Source organism: Mesoplodon densirostris, chromosome 4 (genome assembly GCF_025265405.1).
Source record: "Mesoplodon densirostris isolate mMesDen1 chromosome 4, mMesDen1 primary haplotype, whole genome shotgun sequence".
Taxonomy (NCBI): domain Eukaryota; kingdom Metazoa; phylum Chordata; class Mammalia; order Artiodactyla; family Ziphiidae; genus Mesoplodon; species Mesoplodon densirostris.
In genome coordinates, this window is record NC_082664.1 from 9,145,835 (window position 1) to 9,161,373 (window position 15,539).

At 38.7% G+C, this 15,539-nt stretch overlaps 1 protein-coding gene across 5 annotated transcripts in view; it reads right to left on the bottom strand.

Moving 5' to 3' along the window:
- The window catches only part of VRK1 (VRK serine/threonine kinase 1), an 80,481-nt gene that overhangs the window by 54,598 nt on the left and 10,344 nt on the right, over positions 1–15,539 (bottom strand). Inside the window, exon 2 of one of the 5 annotated variants that reach the window (XM_060095665.1) lies at positions 108–224. The exons of the other annotated variants lie outside the window; for them this stretch is intronic. The gene's annotated coding sequence lies outside the window, so the exon portion shown is untranslated. The remainder of the gene's footprint in view (positions 1–107; positions 225–15,539) is intronic. 5 annotated transcript variants of the gene reach the window in all.

The following is a 15,539-nucleotide window of genomic DNA, read 5'->3' on the forward strand; positions in this document are numbered from 1 at the left end:
GGGGTGGGCCACTTCCTTTGGAGAACCCTACTCTGCCAGTTTTGCCCGAGATGGGTCCCAGACCTGAGAGGGCCACCTTTCAGCATCCTCCCACAACCCCATCTGACCTTCACTGCACTTGGCAGCCCCTCCTATTTTCTGGTTCAGTGTAAAACAAGTCTCCGAGTTTCAGAGAATATGAAATCGATGTGTCTCAAATCTCCTTGTTCCTTTTCAGAGGATTTCTGAAAAGAAGAAAGGAGAATTACTTAAAACCAGAAGTCCTTGCTCAAAAACTGTAATAAATAACATGAACATAAACATTTACCTCAGTAAAGAACTTAAAATACTCATTGGAATTAAACAATTGCTTTAGTACATTATAGGTTTCTCCTAATAATGAAACCAATACCTACATTAAGGTTTCTATTAAAGAATAAAATGGAGGGCACAAACCTCTACCAAATTAAATCCTTCTGCATAATTTCTGCCCACCTGGAGCAAAGCAGGTTATGATGGCCAATCCAACAGAGAGATTTCAAAGAAAAGAAAGTTTACCGTCACTGACCATTACATAAACTGACCACTTCTTTTCCCACTGATATTAAATGAAATTCAGATGCAAGTGAAAAGCACATGAAAATGCAAATCAACACTGCCCTTTACTGAAATCACTTGCTGGTATATCCCATATTAGCATATTCACCAAAATTTAATTGTAAACAGAGTAATTATGGTACTGAAGTTATTAAATACACAAAGCAAGCTTGGAACTATACATATTCAAATAGAATTTCAGTGGCAGATCAACTTTTATATCTGAAACAATACCCTAATTAATAGTCAGCTCTGGTAATAAAATGGTCCTCTGTTTTTCAGATAACATTCCAAAAAAAGTTCTGCTGTGAATATTAAAAGTTTTGTGAAAAGAGTCTTAAAATTCCAATAGCTATATTTATCACAATATGGTACTGTATTTAGACAACTGGCATTTTCCAAGTCCTGGATTCAAGTTTGGAATATTTTTTTTAATCTTCTGCTGAGGAGAGAAAAAAGCTTGAATGAATCAAATAATGCCACTTACACTTAATGAGCTCTATGAATTTATCATACCCAAACTGGGAAATTACAATGCTGTATAAATTCTGTCACATACTGGATGACTAGTCATAAAGTTTCCCTAAAACAGGTATGCACGTAAGTTCCTTTGAGGGGGTCATATATTTTTATGAAATTTTCTTTAAAGTCATAAGCTTATCTGATGTTTTAAAACTGTATAGAGACACAGTGATTCAAGGATAATTTTCACCATGCCATTAACATGGTACCAGCGTATTCTCAGCTCCACTCTTTGTAGCAGAAAGCACTTTCTCACCCTCCCCTATCTACACTTGTGAAATCTTTTCCATATGCAAAGATCTAGTTCTTTTTTTTTTTTTTACATCTTTATTGGAGTATAATTGCTTTACAATGGTGTGCTAGTTTCTGCTTTATAACAAAGTGAATCAGTTATACATATACATATATCCCCATATCTCTTCCCTCTTGGATCTCCCTCCCTCCCACCCTCCCTATACCACCCCTCTAGGTGGTCACAAAGCACCGAGCTGATCTCCCTGTGCTATGCAGCTGCTTCCCCCCCAAAAAAAAATGGTCATGTAGAACCTAGGGGCAAGACGGGAATAAAGATGCAGACCTACTAGAGAATGAACTTGAGGATACGGGGAGGGGGAAGGGTGAGCTGGGACAAAGTGAGAGAGAGGCACAGACATACATACACTACCAAACGTAAGATCTAGCTCTTCTGCAGTCAGATACGACCTCTGAAGCTTCAGCACTGTTCTTAACTCTTATTGCATTTGATAAACGTTCCCTTAAGTTTATGAACTCACTAGGTAAGAGAGCTGTCTTACAATACACTGCACTTGGTAGGATTTCAATAAATGTGTAAAATTATACAGCAGAAAGGTTAAGTTTCTTTTCCTCAAGTACCTGACATCTAACTTTATCCTTAATATATAATCCCATTCCTTTTAAAAGCCCAGCAATTGAAATCCATGTTGAACCCTATTTATTCTCCTCAAAAGTGTAATTCCCCCTCCTAACTCATAACTCTCAACAGATGACCTCATCTGCTGGTTTAGAGAAAAAAGCCACGAACTTCAAGTGGGAATTCCTTTTATCTTTCCGAGACTCAAACCTACAAACCACCTGCACCCACCTGAGGCCTAACTTTACATCCATCTCATCCTCCTTCTGTGATCACAACTTAGGGAAGCCCTCCTCCTCCATCAAACAGCAGCTCCTTCTTCACCTGCATCCCGTCCCCTCCAACGTCCTGACATAAACCGTTAATTAACCCCTCTGTCAAATGTTCAACATCTCCCTCAACTAGATCCTTCCCATCAGCTTTTAAATATGCTCATGGCTTGCCCATTGGGAAAAAAATAAATGTTTTTTAACCCCCCTGCACTATCAACCTAACTGTCTTCTCCCTTTCAGCACCAAACCTGGACTTATGAACGCGTCCTTTCTCCTCACCCTCCCCACAACTCACTCCATCTGGACTCTCCCTTCACAAGTCCACTCAAACTGCTCTTGCCCAGGGCACTGAACCCCCGCTCATTACCCAGCAGTGCTCGACACTGCTGTTAATTCTTTCTTTCTTGAAACGTTCTTTCCTTTTGCTTTCACAATACAACACTCTACTGGTTTTCACTCTACTGTTTCCAGCCACTCACAGTCTAGGTATTTTGGGAGACACGACGGTGAGTAACAGCTCATTCTTTCAAGGATTTTGTTCCACTTTTTGATGTATAGTTTTCCAGGATTGTATCATGCTAAAAAAGCAGACCATTGTACGTGGTCTTACATCAAATACATCAAAATACAAATTCTATAAGAATAAATTACATAAAAGAAAAACATGCCATTAAATAAAATTAAGACCTCTGGAAATAAAATTAATAGCTTTAAAATTAAGATGGAGGCATATACAAAAAATATAATTGATTGATATGAATATTCCTTTAAGCTAACAGATCTGAAAAGAGTTGATAGTGTCGAAGAGATATCTGCACACCCATGCTTAGAGCAGCACTATTCACAACCACCAAAATGTGGAAGCAACCTAGGTGTCCGCCCACAGGTAAATGGATAAACAAAATGTGGTATAGATGTACAACACAGTATTATGCAGCCTTAAAAAGGAAGGGAATTCCGACTCATGTTATAACATGGAGGTACAAATACAAGTGGTATTATTTCAAAGATTGTTCTTATACATGCTAATTACATAAATCTACTTGTTTTCACAGCAATAAATAAAGGTTAACGGTGAATTATGTGAACTTATGAAGAAGAGTAATGATTTGTTCATTTATTCACTCAACAAACACTTATTGATAATCTGCCACAGGCCAAGCACTTGTTCTAGGCACTTGCTATATTTCAAGGAACAAAACAAAGGTCCTACCTTTTGACACTTATATTCGAGAAGAAAGAGACAGATAATAAAAGCTAACATAATGGGTAAGTTTTAGAGAATGGGTAATATTTTGGAGAATATAGATGCTATGTTTCAAAAAAGAAGAAAGTAGAGCAGGTTGGGGGGAGGGGATAGAGGACGGGGAGTGCAAGGGGACCGGGGGCAGCGTGCAGTATTAACGGAGAGGTCATGGTCAGCCCCACTGAGGAGGTGAGATCTGAGCAAAGATGGGACGGAGGCCACGTGAGTATCTGGGGCAGATATCCTAGGCAGAGGGATGAGTGGTGCAAAGACCCTAAGTTAGGAGCGTGCCCCGCAACCAGAGAAGAGTAAGGATGCCAGTGTGACTGGTGTGGACTGAGCAAGGGGAAAGATGGAGAAGTCAGAGAGGGAACACGGGAGCAACAGATCAAGTGGAGCCCCGGGAGCCACCATAAGGACTCTGACTTTAGCAAAAGGGTAAACATAATATTTGGAACGGGTTAATACTTGCATTTTAATTCAGTCCTTCAAATGAATCAAAATGAAGTCAAAATGAATCAAAATGAAAATCATACTCTGAACACTCAAGAAGAATTCTCCCACTGACCAATATCTCACCAAAATTTTTACTTTTTTTTATATTTCTGGCTAACGTGTATTATTCCATCCTCAAAATCCATTTCATCTGTAGGCTAAACTTGATATCATGATTACCAAAATCTTAAGTGCCATTGTCACTAAAGTCACCTCAAGGTAGGAATGGTTTTTATAATGGATCAACTTCCATTTCTCAAAAGTACAGGATAAGGCTAGGCCCTATTCTTCCTTTAACTTAAACTAAGTTATTTGGTAGTGCTACTAGAGTAGATGGTTGCAACTTTTTGACAAGAAATATAAAACTTTTACTATTCTATGCCTCCTTTTAAATTTAAAATAAAAATAATACTCAAACCCACAGAATTCTATATTATTACAATTCACAGTGTCTGCTTCATTAATTCATTTACTCAACAAGTATTTATTGAGCACATACTCTGTGCCAGGAATTGTCTAGAAGATGGAAATAAAGTAGTGAACAAATCAGACAAAAATCTCTGCCCTCGTTGAGCTAATATTTTGTTTAGGAGAGACATATTTTTTTTCAAAATTAAAACATGAGCTACGTCCAATGGTAATAGGTGCTAAAGGAAAAAAATAACAAAGCAGGGACATGGGTGGGGGGGCAGAGATGAAACCGAAAAGATGATCTGGTAAAGCCTCACAAGAAAGTGACATTTAAGCAAAGACCTATAAATAAAGTGAGTGAAGTCAGCCATGCAGTGATCTAGAGGAAGAGCTCCCCACACTGAGGGAGCAGCGAGTGCAAAGGCCTAAGGCCAGGACATGCCCAGCCTGTTCTAGCAGCAGCAAGGTGGCTGGTGCATCTGGCAGAGAATGAGCCCAGGGAGAACACTAGCTGGTGTCAGAGACATAAAAGGGCAAGGTGTGGCCATCACATCCAACATGCAGGCCCCTATAAGGACACTGACTTTGAATCTAAGTCAGATGGGAAATCATGGGAAGGTCTGGAGCAGCGAAGTGGCATGCTCTGACTTAGGTTTTCAAAGGGTCACTCTGGTTGATGCGTCAAACAGACTGGAAGGGGCAAGGCAGAAACACCTACCAGTTACTACAATGGTGTTGCTACTGGAATAACTGCTGACTGCATTCATCCTTACTGAATAGTAAGGATGTCAATTTTTTACAAACTGAACTGATTTTAAGCTGCTAAAGAGAGGGGTACAGAAGAACATAAGAGGTTTTTTAAACGTTTTTTAACTTTACACAAGCTACCCACCCCCCAGAAAAACAAGTCTATAGTGCCAAGTAGAAACAAACAATATTAGTGGCAGATGGTCTAGGAAACATGCTAATCATCTCATATTCTAGATTTTCTAAGTTCTATCTTTATGGCAATTTAGTTCACCAGGAAATTAAACATTTGAACTCATTTATTACAAAGGCATTTATAAAACACCTCCAGAATATGTGCTGGAAACTGTGCTAGGGACTGGAAATATAAACACAAATAAAATGCAACCTTTGGCTTCAAGAAGCTGCACTTAGCTTCGTGCAAAAACACCATCACACAGTTAATGATTTAATATTATACCATCAGCTTCAAACAAGGATCAATAAAAAGCCCTCCAGGTAAAGAATGTTTCTGAATCCTTTGATAAAACTATTTATTAAAGACAGTGAGCAGTTGTACACATCAACTCTATTAGTTTCAGGGTGGGAAAAAAGTGCCTCTTCCAGTGATGCAAGTTTTTAAGATATTAAGAGCTATGAAACTCCTGTTTCCCCTTTTTCAGTGAGTGCCTGGAAGTTCAGAGCAAAAGTATAAACTCGATTACATAACTACCCATTGTCAGAGGCAGTAATTCTCAATCCTGGCTATACATCATGGTTACCAGTGGAACTCTGAAACAGTAAAGGCCCTACTCCACAAGAGCCCCAGCATCTTCTATTTTAATCCTGCACAGGGCGGGTTGTGATGCACAGACTGGACCACTGGTCTAGATATAGTCAACCCTCGGTATCCTCAGAGGACTGGTTCCTAGACCCCCTTGAATATCAAAATCCACTCAAGTCCCTTATATAAAATGGCACAGTATTTGCATATATTCTACACACATCCTTCCATATACTTTAAATCCTATCTAGATTACTTACAATACCTAACACAATGTAAATGCTATGTAAATAATTGTCCATGTGGCAAATACAAGTTTTGCTTTTTGGTATTTTCTGGAAATTTTTTCTCAAGTTTTTTTTTTTTTTTTTTTTTTTGCGGTACACGGGCCTCTCACTGTTGTGGCCTCTCCCGTTGCGGAGCACAGGCTCTGGATACGCAGGCTCAGCGGCCGTGGCTCATGGGCCCAGCCATTCCATGGCATGTGGGATCTTCCCGGACCGGGGTATGAACCCGTGTCCCCTGCATCAGCAGGCGGACTCTCAACCACTGCACCACCAGGGAAGCCCTCAAGTATTTCTGATCTGCAGTTAGCTGAATTCACAGTTGACTGAACCTGTGGATGCAGAACCCACAGATATAGAGGCCAACTGTATTCTGGTACATCTTCCTTTCTTCATTAAGTCATTCATTTTCAATGTAAGGGCTCTATTACATACAACTCTATTGTATTAGAGGATTTTAGAAGTTGGGTAAAAAATATAAAATAGTGAATGAACGGTTCAGAAGGAGCCCCCCCAAAAAACACCCTTTTCCCATCCCATCATATCCCAGGCCAAAAACATTTATCCGTATTTCAAACTGATTTGAAATTAAGAAGTAATTACAGGGCTTCCCTGGTGGCACAGTGGTTAAGAATCCACCTGCCAATGCAGGGGACATGGGTTCGAGCCCTGGTCCGGGAAGATCCCACTTGCCGCGGAGCAACTAAGTCCGTGCGCCGCAACTACTGAGCCTGCGCTCTAGAGCCCGCGAGCCACAACTACTGAGCCCACGTACTACAACTACTGAAGCCCGCGTGCCTAGAGCCCGTGCTCTGCAACAAGAGAAGCCACTGCAATGAGAAGCCCACGCACCACAATGAACAGCAGCTCCCGCTCGCCGCAACTAGAGAAAAGCCTGTGCGCAGCAACAAAGACCCAACGCAGCCAAAAACAAATTAAATAAATAAATTTTAAAAAAAGAATTACATATTTTGGTGTAAATGGCTTCCTGCCAATCTACAGTAAGTCAAAGAATAAAATCAAATAGGAGATAATCAGTCAATAAAGAACTTCATCACCTCTTTTTCTAAATTACATTGTGAACAATTTGAAAGCAACACATGTAAGGACAGTCCTCTTACAAATGAGCCAGTTAATCAGAAGTTGATTAATGCATTGGATTAGTGCTAAGAAATCATATGAAAAATAAAACACAGAATCTTGAGTTTATATAGCCACTTTGCAACAATACACAGGGTCTTCTTCATATATTTACTTTTGTCCACAAATCCTACAGTTGAGACAGAACCATAAGGATGACCACAGGAATAAAAGTAGAGTTACTACCAATACCATTTAACACAAACAACTGAGACACAGGAAGGTTAACTCTGAGTTGTTAGGGACACCCAATCAGTCCCCTGGTTTCACTCAGAGAACGAGGCATATCAATAAAAGTATGAAAAACATTCACAGCTGTATGGTACCCTTAGTAACAGTAACAAAGTAAGAGTCAAATGTAACACAATGAGAATTTAGAAGTGAACCTCCAGAGATAATGATCCCATCAATTCATAGATTTATTTCTGAAAAACGTTAAGCTAAACTCAAACTGTGATACAATCTTTAGAAGCAATTGTCACACTAGTCATGTTTTCCCACTTAAGCTGGAAAGAACTAGGTGAAGACTCGAACTTCTAACTTGGAAAAATAAAGTAGATATCTTCACAGGAGAAAAATTTCTTCCTAGTCAGATTTTTTAAACTTGTATTAAAAAAATGATTAACGTTAGATTACAAAAAGTTTTGGTACAGTGAATAAAATGTTTAAAATACAGTATCAAATGTACTTCTTCAACTTTTATTTCCTTTAAATGATTTCCAAAAGTTCTAAAAGAGGAAGACTAACTGCAGAATTAATTTTTAACTGAGAACACGTAGTATGGTACAATTTCAAACACGATCCCAAGATACCTCACTGCCACCACTTACCCCCAAAAAGGAACAATTTCATGAAGTTTTTGCTGTGCACTTCTTCTGACTTTTGATGCAGTGATTACAAGATCCATCCATGGAGTCCTAACAGGTCTCCACGAACCAACCATGAAGAAGACACTACAGTAATATTTAGAAAACTTCCTGCTCTGTCCAGGCAAAGGCATCAAATCTAAGACAAGAACAAGCTTGAAGATGCCGACCTCAAAGGGAGGTGGGTGCCTGGCTCCTTGACCCATAAGCCCTACAAAAAGAGCTGAAAGGAACGTTTTTTTTTTTTAATTAAGTTTATTTATTATTTATTTTTGGCTGCGCTGGGTCTTTGTTGCTGCTGTGCGGGCTTTCTCTAGTTGCGGTGAGTGGAGGCTACTCTTCATTGCGGTGCACAGGCTTCTCATTGTGGTGGCTTCTCTTGTTGCGGAGCACGGGCTCTAGGTGCGCGGGCTCAATAGTTGTGGCCTGCAGGCTCAGTAGTTGTGGCGCACAGGCTTAAGTTGTTCCCCAGCATGGGGGATCTTCCCGGACCAGGGCTCGAACCCGTGTTCCCTGCACTGGCAGGTGGATTCTTAACGACTGCACCACCAGGGAAGTCCCAGAACACTTCTTTATGTAAAGCAATCACAGGAGCTCTTCTAAAATTAGAAACTTTGAACTATATTGCTAATCTTTTTTATAACATTTAGCACACTTTGACAATCTTGTAAATGACACATTTCCCATTAGTTCTCCTATTCTGGGGGTGGGGGGGCGGGTTGCAAAATTAACTACCAAACGTTGCTCGTGGTTAATTCTCCGGGTGTTCAGTATTAAATCTCTGCGAGATAGCTACTGAACAACATCTTTCCTTATATATTCTTGCAGCAGGGCTCAAAGGAAGACTATTTCTAAATACTCTAAAGGAAATTAGGATGACCAAATAATCAAAGTAAATCAGAAGAGTACTACAGACATTAAAAAATTCTGCATGAAAACAAAAGAACTTTGCAGAATCTCAGAAACAAGAAGGGTTTTCTAAGCAACACACAAAATAAAATACATAAGGCCTAAAGAAAACTGATAAATTTGACAAAAATTCTCCACAGGTTAAAAAATACCATAAACAAATTCAAAAGACAAATAAAAAATACCTACAAGACCTATGACAAAAGGCTAATTTTCTCAGTACATATTAAAGAATCCTTTAAATTATAAGAAAAAAGACAGAAGCCCAACAGAAAAATGGGAAAGTGACACAGAGAGGCAAATTCATGGAAAAAGAAATACAAATGACCTAAAAAAAAAACCCTTATTAGAGGAATTTTCAAATGCATACAAAGCAGAGATGTGATATAATGAACTACCATGTACACATCGCCAGTTTGTTTCCTCTGTATAAACAATCCACTAGACCCTACCAAGATCTGTTTAAAGCTCACCTCAAACATCATATAATTTCATATGTAAATTTTTCTAACAGGGACTTTTTAAAAATACACTCACCATATATCATTGTCACACCTAATAAAATTAACAATTCCTTAATATCACCTAATAAGTGTTCAAATCTCCCCAACTTTTTTTTTTTTTTAAAGTCTTAGAGTTAATTTTTTAGTCACTGTAACTGGCTGATGTGTCTTTGAATCTCTTTAACGGACAAGTGCCACCTCTCTCTTTAATGTTTTTCCCTTCCCCTTGTCATTTGTCCTGTAAAACTTCCCACACTTTGAGTTTTGCTGATTAATTAAAATTGTCACATAAACTTTTCTCCTATATTTTTTGTTATTGCAGTTGCTCAAAGTGTCCTATCTCTGGTGTCTGCCTTTCAGCAATAGACCACCAGGAACAAACCTGTAGTTAAATAAATTGGGAGAACACACACCACAGGAACAGTGGGGCATCTCATAAGAGAATGTTGTAAAGAATCTATGATAGGATTTGGGCTTTGGTTGGGTGATTTGGGGGAGGGCTAGGGAAGCAGGGATTTCTCTAGTTTCTTTTGAATGCGGTTAGAGACTGGGGTAATTCTATGTTGGGTATCTCAATAAATCTTATCTGAGGGGAGACTAGACCCAAGATAAAGCAGTAACTGGTGAAGAAGCTGCGGTCACTCATTCTGGCCAAGTATTGTGTGGGTGCAGCAGCCTTGCTTTTGTTTGTTCTCTGTCTCATTTTTCCGTGCTCTCAGAGAAACTCTGAGGCATTCTGTGAGATTGTTTATGTTTAAATAGAGAACAGCGTGGCCTAGCGGGGACACCAGGCCAGCTTCTGAGTGCCAGGGCTGCTCTTCTTTTTCTTTTGCACTAGACAATGAAGCCCTTCAAGTTGACCACCGTGTCCCTCTTACTCGACCCCAATAGTGCTGGATATTTTCCTTGCCTCACAACCATGGACAGGCAACTTAACAGGGCCAAGATTCAAAAAATATGTAGGGCAAGTGTAATTTTTGCAAAAATGCCTTTTTTGCTAATTAACTTCAAAGTATTGAGAGTGTGCATACTGCAGAATCATTTGCAAAGTGAAACGTCTTAAAGTGGTAAAATATATGCTTTAATGACTAATAATGTAAATGTCATAAAGAGTATAAAAGACAAAACAGAAACATATTCAACGTTACTATAAATACACAGCCTAACTATTAAATAAAAAGAAGGATGACTTCCAGTGATCAAAAGGACAAAATAATGAAATAAATAACTGATGTAAAGCTCTTCAGAAAAGTTTTTAGTTGTTGTTTTACTAATACAAAATGTTGACAAAAATTCAGTTGAAAAACCTTGATGTGATAAACTACTGTAGAATATATGAAAAAATACTGAAGAAAATAATGTATAAAAATAGTACCATTATGAGACTACAAAAGGATCTATTCCAATAACGAGCACATGTACATTTTCCCGTCTAAGGTATTCCACAGTTACGTATTTTGCCAATGGAGGCTGTTGCCAAGAAAATGCAAAAGGGCTTGAGAGCACTCTCAACCCTCCTGCTCATTATAGAAAGAATGAATGGTCCCTGAACAAAACAGAAAAAAAAAAAAGGAAGGAAAAACATGTTTCTAGTTGAAAATAAATCAAAGTGAACATTAAAAGGTTAATGAACTCAATAATAAAAAGGCAACCCAATTTAAAAACGGACAAAGGATCTGAACAGATACTTCTCAAAACAGATAAACAACTGACCGATAAGCACACAAAAATACGCTCGACCTCACTGGTCATTAAGAGAAATAAAGATCAAAACCGCAAAGGGGTACCACTTCATACACGCTACCATGGGTATAAAAAAAAGACAGAAAATCACAAGTACTGGTGAAGATTTGGAGAGATCTTCACTGCTACTGAAAATGTAAAATGGTGCAGTCACTTTGGAAAACAGTTTGGCAGTTCCTAAAAAAAAGTTAAACACAGAGTTACCACATGACCCAGCAATTCCATTGGTACGTATATACTCAAGAGAAATGAAAACATATGTCCACACAAAAACTTGTGCATAAATGTTCACAGATAGCAGCATTACTCGTAATAGTCCAAAAGTGGAAACAACTCAAATGTCCTTCGATGGATGAATGGATAAATAAAATGTGACATACCCATACGCTGGGATTTTATTCAGCAATAAAAAGAAACAAAGCACTGATTCATGCTACAACATGGGTGAACCTTAAAAACATACTAAGTGAAAGAAGCTAGTCACAAAAGGCCACATATTGTATGACTCCAATTATGTAAAATTTCGAGAATAGGTAAATTTATAGAGACAAAAGCAGATAAGTAGTTTCTTAGGGCTCTGGGGGCCAGGGGGCAGTGGGTGATGGCAGAAAATGGAGAGTGACTGCTACTTTGTAGGGGAATTCTCTTAGGGTTGATGAAAATACTCTAAAATTAGATTATGGTTACAGTCCTGTGAATATACAAACACTGAACAATACCTTTTAAATGAGTGAATTGTATGATAACTGAACTGTATCTCAATGAAGCTTATTTTTTAAAAAAAGATTAATGAGAGGGGAAATGTGCTATCAATGACAAAGGAAGGAACGATAGCTATCCTGAAGTTATGACATTCTGTGTAAAGAAACTATACCTTCTGAAAGAAGGGTAGAAATCACCCCAACGCAGGCTACTCAGAACACAGAGGCACCAGCAAAGGGTACACTTAGTTATGTTACCAGTGTGGCTCACTGACTACTCCACTGAAGAGCACAGGTACAGTATGCAGCTATCTGGAGGATACGCCACCTTCCAGAGCACACATGCAACATGAGAGAGAGAATTCACTGAGACTAGATAGAACTCATGTGATCGTGAATGACTTCTGCTGATTCCTGAAACTCTGCATTGTTATCTGTGATTCTCAGAAGTTCAAGTAGGAAACTGAAGGAAAGGACAAGCGAAATGAATAGTATATGTATATGACATTCAAACATGGAATTGGTGTCCTGAGCCACAGCTTACTAAAACAGAATGATGAGCTCCTGGCAAGGGACAGAGAATAACAACAAGATCAGAAGAACATGTGCGGGGGAGAGGACTTACCACCGTGATCAAGAAAACTCTTTCATCAGTAGCTTAGATGACAATCTAGATGGCATACTCATCGTAACTGGTGATAACATAAAACTGGGAGATATCAAGAACACATCAGATAACAGAAATGAGTTCCAAGAATATTCTGATAGGCCTAAATGAAACTGTAAACTAGGGAGAATAATCTAACGAACTAGAGCCAGGATGAAAATCAGAAAACATTTCATTCAAATCCTTCATTTTGCAGGTGGAGCTGAGGCCACAAGGGTTTAATAACATGCCCAAGTTCAGAAGGTGCATCAAAGGTAGATTAAGGCTGAGAATACAGGAACCCTAACTCACAGGCTGGTGTTCACCTGACCCAATGCTACCTGCTACTACTCGTATAGATAAGCATATGGGGAAAAAGGGAACCTTGACCCTTACCTCACGACACACAAAAATCAACTCCTGAAAACTGAGACCTAAATGTGAAAGGTAAGATGATAAAACGTCTTGAAGATAACATAAGAAAATATCTTCATGACCACAGAGTAGCAAAAACTTTTTAAACAAGACTCAGAAAACACTAGCCATAAAGGAAAAGATGGGTAAACTGAAATTGATTAAAATTTAGAATTTCAGTTCATCAACAAGACACAACAGTGAAATAGCAAGGCATAGATGGAAAGAGATTTTTACAATTCATATTTTCAACAAAGCATTCATGCCCAGAATATACAAAACTCCAACATTTCAATAAGAAAAAAGACAACCTAATTTGTTAAAAATGGGTAAAAGCCTTGAAACAGGCACTTTACAACACAGGATACCTAAAAGGCTAATAGCATATGAAAAGGTGCTCAAGTCACTAGTTATCAGGGAAATGCCGATTAAACCACAATGAAATCAACACAACCACAGAATGGTTAAAATAATTTTTTTTAAATGACAGTACCAAGCGGAAGTGAAGTTGCAGTGCAATGGGAACTCTCAGTTTGCTGGTAGGAATATGAATTGGTACAATCATTTTGGACAACTGTTTGGGAGTAACTACCTATTAAAGCTAAAGATACATATGCACTATGACTAGCAACTCTACTCTTAGATCTACACTCAACTAAAATGAATATATATATGAAGCAAGAAATATGAACAAGAATGTTTACAGCAGCATTATTCATCAACTGCTCCAAAGGAGAAACTATTCAAATATCCATCTACAACAGAATGGATCAATTGTGGTCTATAATTTGTGGTAGTTTTTAAAAATGGTCACAAATTTTTTGACACACCTTCCATAAAGATGTGAGGTCTAAGTTCTCTCCCCTTGAATCCAGGCAGGCTTGTGTCTATTTCAACCAAAACAGTATAGTGGAAGTGATGTTATGTGACTTCCGAGGATAAGTCACTCTCGGGAAGCTTTCTCTGGGAACCCAGCCAACGTGTTTGAAAAGCCAAAGCCTCGTGGAGAATCTGCAACCAGGGCACAGCCACCTTTATAGCAACCACTATACTAGTGATAAGGTGATAAAACTTAGTCCCGAAACAGAAGAGGAAGAATATGCACTGAAGAAAATAAATATAACACCAACCTAAGCCCCTACACATGCAATGTCCAATTTAAGCTTGGTTTCTTATTACAAGGGCCCAGAATGTGGATGCAGGAGCTCATCTCCAAATTGTTGTGATTTTATCCAATACCAGAGAGACTGTGCTCACTGGATATTTCCCAAACCTCCTCTCCCTCTTAAAGGAATCTCTGCTTCTGGAAACAAACATTGACCATTATATATGATCATCAACCCCACTACAGCCTTTTCAGCAGCAAAATCTGAACACTATCCAAACAGTCCACCATGGACTCAAAAGTTGCAAAGAAGCAAAGCAAGTTTCAAGTAGAAGTTTCTGACTCTATTCAAACTGTTTTAGATATACCACTGGAAAAATAAAATAGCCACTTTCAAAAAAACAAAACAAAACAAAATAAATTAGGTGCTCTGATCAACAATCCCAGATGAGGATTTCTCTGGTGGCGCAGTGGTTAAGAGTCCGCCTGCCAATGCAGGGGACACGGGTTCGAGCCCTGGTCCGAGAAGATCCCACATGCCGTGGAGCAACTAAGCCCATGCGCCACAACTACTGAGCCTGTGCTCTAGAGCCCGTGAGCCACAACTACTGAGCCCACGTGCCGCAACTACTGAGCCCATGTGCCGCAACTACTGAAGCTTGCGCGCCTAGAGTCCATGCTCCACAACAAGAGAAGCCGCCACAATGAGAAGCTCGTGCAGCAACGAAGAGCCAACGCAACTAAAAATAAATAAATAAATTTATAAAAAATAAAAAATTAATATGGTTGTTGTTTAACCCCAACTAAGTTTGGAGTGCTGTGTTATGTAGTAATCAATAACCAAAACTAATGTATTATGCAATAATAGATAACCAGAACTACCGAGCTATTAAAAAATAAGCACACAACATACTATATGCAACAACATGGATGAATCTCAGATACAATGTTGAATAAAAGAAGCCTGGTTAAAAGGAGTACATAATATAATTCCATGTACATATAAATTCAAAACCAGGCAAAACTAAGCTATAGTTATAGAAGTCAGAAGAGTGGCTACCAGGGTGGGAATAATTACTAGAAAGGGATACAACAGAGACTTCTGGAGTGCTAGAATAGCAAATGTCTTGATCTTGGTGGTAATTATAGTGTGTTCACTACGTTAAAAAAAAAAGAAAAAAAATTATTGAGCTAGCTAAGATTTATGCACTCTTCCCACTATGTATTTTTTTTGAATCAGTAGAACTTGGTAACCTAACAGTTAAGGGTATGAAGGCAAAATAAAGAATGACTCTAAGTTTTCAGGCATAATTGACTAGGTAATG